We start from the raw sequence: 5,633 nt of genomic DNA, 5'->3' as shown, positions 1-5,633 counted from the left end.
CCAAGAAGTAGAATATGTGATGATAATTCAGGTATCTCTCCAAGAGAAGATCTCATCCAGGAAAAGTCTTTTTTGGATTCTTCAAATAAAATGAAATTTTTAAACTTTTGAAATTCTTACTAAATCATGACTGTTTTCTCATCATATTTATATTCATTTCCCTCTTGATTCATTTAATTCCTCTCTGAAATTATAGTCTTGGGTAAAATTCTTCTGCCTTTATTTATATATAAAATTAAAGCATCCCACATTTCAAAGATATTTTCTATTCCTTTCATCATAGGATGAAAACAAATAATCTCACCCCATCCCGCAGGAAATTTTCAAAACACATACATCTAGCTCGCATTATGTGTTAGGTGCACATATATTTGGTTTACTTATTACACTTACTGTTCTGTTTAAAAATAGCTCAAAAAATTAAATTATTAAATTAATAAAAGAGGAGTCTTCAGGACTTAAAAAAATCTTTACTTAAGATATACCACACATATGCAGAAAATTGCACTATTTATTTTTACACTACAAACCACTCAAGTTCAAGTATTACAGATAGAGATAAGAATAAATAAACTAATTTAAAATAAAATTCCTCATGTCACTGAAGTTTTATTACCCTAAGTTTGGAATTATCTCACATGCCAGACAACTACACTTCAAATACTCACACAATTTGCCATATAGAAGCAGAATACTTGTCCAGTTCTTCAATCTTTAGGCTTGTAGACCACCATAAAATCAAGCCAAATGTAATGGTTATGTTCCTAAATAAACAAAGAGTTGACATCCAACTACTTTTTTAGTATGTACTATTTTTAAGGATATCTTCTCAAGATATAAATTGAGATGGATTAGGTCAAGATTAATTTCCAAACATTAACTCACATTTCTGTGTCAACTTTTCAACGCTTCAATCATGCTAAAACTTTAGGAAACCTGTAACTATATCAAACTCTCTTGCTAGTACATGTGATTTTTACTTCTTTAGTTAATTATTCAGAATGTGAGATTTTTTTATGTGCTTGCATAAAAGTGTGTTAACATCTCTTCACCCTAAATATGTCAAAATGGGACTTTTATTAAATTTATAGATTTTACAAGGGAATCATCTGTCTTTTATACATGTCTTCTCAAACCTGTCTATGGTATGAAAGTATGAGGAGTATCCATTAAAACCGAGCATACAGTTTTTTAGAGTTTGGTGAATGCAGAGGAAACCCTCCTATTATAGCCAGTTTGACACTTTGAGGTTCACTGAGCAGCAAATATTGTTCTCTTCTGTTTTGTGATGGTTGAAAAGAAAATTCTGATTTCCTTGCTTTGCATGTGAACTTTTAGTCATAAAATGAACAGAAGATAAAATACAGTCAGGTACTGAAACCTTTGTTCAACAAAGTCAAAAAGGTTTTTAAAAAAATTGTTTTGCTAGTATTTTTCAGTAAAACAAAGTATTCTTTCAGTGAAGAAATTTGTCTGTTTAAAATTTTAGTAGGGATTTTGGCATCAAAGTTTTCTGTTTACAAATGGTATCAAAATGTCTATTTTCACAATCATTTTACTATTTTTAAAATGGTATCAAAGCTATTGCAAAGGATGGTCGGACATCCAATAATTACAGTGTTTTGCTTTTAGCCCTAGCTGAATCTAATGTTTATCTTTTGATGTCTCTCTGCTGTTTTTTTTTTCTTCCAACCAACACATGTTGCCATCCATATAAAGAAGCCAGTTGCTGGCCCCGAAGATTTACTAATGTGGTTGCTGTTTTCTTCATTGTTCTCCCCTGGGTTGTGATATGACAGGTACCTGAGGTTAGATCCATCTCATGGCTGGGAACGAGCTTTGAAAAAATTCCCAGTACCCTTTCCCTCTTTTATTCACACTATATAATGAGATGTTTGCTACTTCTTTCTTGCTTTCAGTCCTGGTAGAGCAGGAGGATACTGGCAATATAACTAGAAGTCCTGCTTGTGAGATTTTAAACCCAACTCCCAAAGCAGAATGCTTAGATAATGTCTGATGTCCATCTAAAATGAAATTAATCTCTTAAAGTTTTGGTTAGTTTTGGTTATTGTGAATACATATGTGCTGTAGTCAGTTAATATCCTACTTAGTTAAAGTTTACTTAATAAAAAAACCTCTAATTATATACAGCTGTATACCAGTAATATTTTTGTAGAGAGCTTTTTGCATACAGGAAGATGTAAATTAAATGAACAAGACATGACCTAAGACAATACATAACTGTTTCCTTAGTTCCAAAAATGCATTTATTGATTTTGTTTTCACATGGTCAGAATAATACAAACATTTGTCAGCTGTATCCTTTAGCACTCAGCCCATGCAGAGCTATTAAAAGTTACTCTTATAGATCCAACCACAAATAAAATGCTGTTTCAGTATATACCATTATGTCCTTTCTTCAGATATACAAATAAATATAGTCTTCACGGAGTAGTGTTAGCAGTGTTAGAATACTTCAGTTGCCATTGGTACCAATAGGCATGATAATACTTTTGGGATGAATTATGTATTAATTGTTTTGTTGAAAAATGGAGATGAACTTTATTTATGGCTGAGTTTCTCTAAAAGGGTTACAAGGGTTGCTCTTCTATTGTGCACACCAGGTTTTCAAATCAATATTTATACATTTTCTGCAATGCTAATGCAACCCTATCCATTTGTTAAAATAAACAATAAAACCTGACCTATTTACAGTGCTCTATATATGTTATACCAGCTACTCTATAAACATCACTGAAGAGAATTAACACTCTGGTTTCAGTGGTGTAATTTATCAAATATGCAATCAGAAAATTTAAGATCCTGTTGTATAGTGCTATCATGTATGTAGCTCTCTGAAGTGGTGTGGAGGACTGTATGAGAATGGGATACAGGACTACAGAAGTTAATTGCTCTCTGTCAATATTTGGAAACTTATTGGGAAATTGAAAACCCAGACTTAGGTTCAAGGATCAGGCCACTTTCTGTTCTAATGTCCGGAAAAAGTAGCCCTTTTGAATCCAAATTTATACCTTCTGAAGATATAATTCATGTCTTTGAGAATATATCTCCATTCTAAATTGCTAGATTTCTTAATACTCTTCCCATCACTCCTCAACTTTGACCCTGCAGAATCACTACCTACTGAAGGGAGAGGGGCTTTTAGCCCACATGGCTCATTCATCTTTAAATCTTTTCTTCGATCTTCTTTCCTTTTTAAAACCAGGAGTGCTGACAACTGCACTGAGTGTTAGCTGAGTGAGTAGCCTTAATTTATCTTATTAGAATCTGAGCCCCAACCACCAACCTCATTTCACCTCAGACCCTTTCCCCACATTTATTAAAAATGACTTATGTTCCTCTCAGATAATTTGCATAGAAAAGATATGTCAAGTGCTTAAGTGCGATGGATCCTGAATTCAATAAACCCATATCAAAATTTTCACTATCTCATAACATTAAACATTAATTTTACATATATAATGAGAAAAGTCCTTATAGTATAAATAAGAACTCCAAGTGGCTATATTGAGAAATTTCATTTTGCACAACGTGAGACTATGTAGGTGCATAGTATTGAGATGTAGTGATTCTTCTGTCATGTTTTGGTGCAAAATAAGAGAAATTGCACTGACCACAACTAAATCTAGAGCAGATTTTTGATTTATTTATTTGTAATAATAGACCCAATATTTGAGAATATTTAACAGGACAAGTTATAATTTTAAAAATAGGTACATAACTGTCTCATAGGCCATGCATTTAATATCTCCTTATCCTTAAAGGATGTTTAAATGTGTAACTTTACAAAAAATTAAGTATTTAATTTTGCACCAGTAGAACCTATACTGACATATTCCTCTTTGTTTAAGTCAATGTCAATCTCACTTCAACATGTAGTGTTGGTTTATATTTTCCAGGGGCTTTTTTAAAGGAAGATAAAACTGGCACTTGAAACACAGTCATGAGAATCCAAAAGTAAGTGTTTATGCTCAAAAAATGTCTTTGTGATAGACAAGCTCAGCTTCATCCTACTTCAGTTCCTGCAAGTTGTTCTAAGGTAGTTTTGCTTACTTCTAAGTCACCAGAGAAATCAAATGGATGTGCCTGGACAGAGTTTCATATTTCATAGTATTGCTGTCAAAGTTACATGGATAGATTGCTCTTCAGATGCTTGAGTCTCCCCGCTGACTATGAAAGAGCACAAACAGATGTTTTATACTGATTATATCAGCTTAAGAGAACTAAAACTAGGTGATTAATCCAGCCCTAAACCACCTGAATATTGAAACCTCTCTGGAGCTTTAGGCTTTTACTATTCCAATAGAGGAATTATGCTCACTGTTACTGATGGAACACTAACCAATAATGCAAGAATGGACTAAAGATGACTTATCAAAAATACAATATTTCCATTATAATAGTCCAAGTCTGTAAGTACAGACTCGGCTTATGTCATCTGTAGAGCAGGTTTAGCTCTAAGGTGAACATGGAGAGCTCCCTGAAAGTCCAGAGGAAGCTGGATGCTCCACCTGAGGAATGTCAAGAAGCAGACCCAGCTCTGCAATAGTGCCATCTTTTATGGGCTAAACCAGCAAAGGCAGATTCAAGATAAGACTCAAATTGAAGGATAAGTCTTTCTTACAGATACTGAACATCACTATGCCTTTGATAAACAAAAGTCACTAATAAGGATTTGATGAAAAGTAAAGAGTTTTTATATGTACATACGCATATTTTCCCTTGTAAATGAATGAAAGATTATTTGCTTTTTCTTCTTGAATATTAAATATGTTACTTGAGGTAAAACCACTATCCTCAGATGTAAGCTTTGTGGCCAATATTTTGAAAGTATGAGGCAAATAAACAACAAAACAGAGTTTTAATAGTCTCTTTAGTTCCCATTGCTCTTGTCAGTTTTACCTTTTTCTTTTTTTTCTTTTTTTTTCCAAGATAGCATTCAATCTTCTGGCTAGAGTTAAATTTAAAGATGCATTTAAGATTAATTATTAGGAAAGTAAAGTGCTTAACTTTTTTTGAACTGATTGCTGATAAAAAGCCTTTCAATATCACTTAGTATGCACTCTAAACACTCGATGGGCAGAAGATACAAGTACTCCCTCACCATAATGAGAAGAGGCTGGCTGTGCTCTGAAGTTGCTGTCCCACAGGCTACAGTTGACAAGATCCCTGTATTATCTGTTCTGCAAGTGGAGCACTCATACTTATCATTGCAGGAGCTATCGCTGTTACTTTTCCCCATATCATATTTAAGGAGCCTTCTTAAGCTGCCTGCTTCTTCCTGCAATTCAAATGTGACCTTAAATATGGGTATTTGTACTTACAATTGACATAGCTGAAACACAGAAAGAAATTATTTGTACCGTTTGCCAACAGAATAATTTTGTGATTTGCTAAGCAGTAACATCATCAGGTTTTGTACCCTTATTTATATAACCCTTTATATACCCTTATTTATGTTTATAAGTTTATACAACTATATATAAACTTATATAGTTAGCCACATTTGGAACAGACCACCATGAAAAAAAAAGAGAACCCACCAAAAATATGTACATGAAAAATGGAGGAATTTTTCATGGAGGAAATGGAGGAAAAGAATCACAAGGGTA

The 5,633-nt window shown here is 33.3% G+C and overlaps 1 long non-coding RNA gene across 1 annotated transcript; it reads left to right on the top strand.

Annotated features, from left to right (window-relative positions):
• Positions 1-1,717: 1,717 nt before the first annotated feature.
• LOC115947974 lies at positions 1,718-5,088 on the top strand. Its single transcript, XR_004081828.1, has 3 exons — positions 1,718-1,799; positions 3,921-3,978; positions 5,078-5,088. It is a non-coding gene; the product is annotated as an uncharacterized LOC115947974 (long non-coding RNA).
• The last annotated feature ends 545 nt before the right edge of the window (positions 5,089-5,633 follow it).

This window comes from Geospiza fortis, unplaced genomic scaffold (assembly GCF_000277835.1).
Source record: "Geospiza fortis unplaced genomic scaffold, GeoFor_1.0 scaffold443, whole genome shotgun sequence".
NCBI lineage: Eukaryota > Metazoa > Chordata > Aves > Passeriformes > Thraupidae > Geospiza > Geospiza fortis.
The sequence above is the reverse complement of the archived record's forward strand: the minus strand, read 5'-3'. Positions and strand labels throughout refer to the sequence as shown.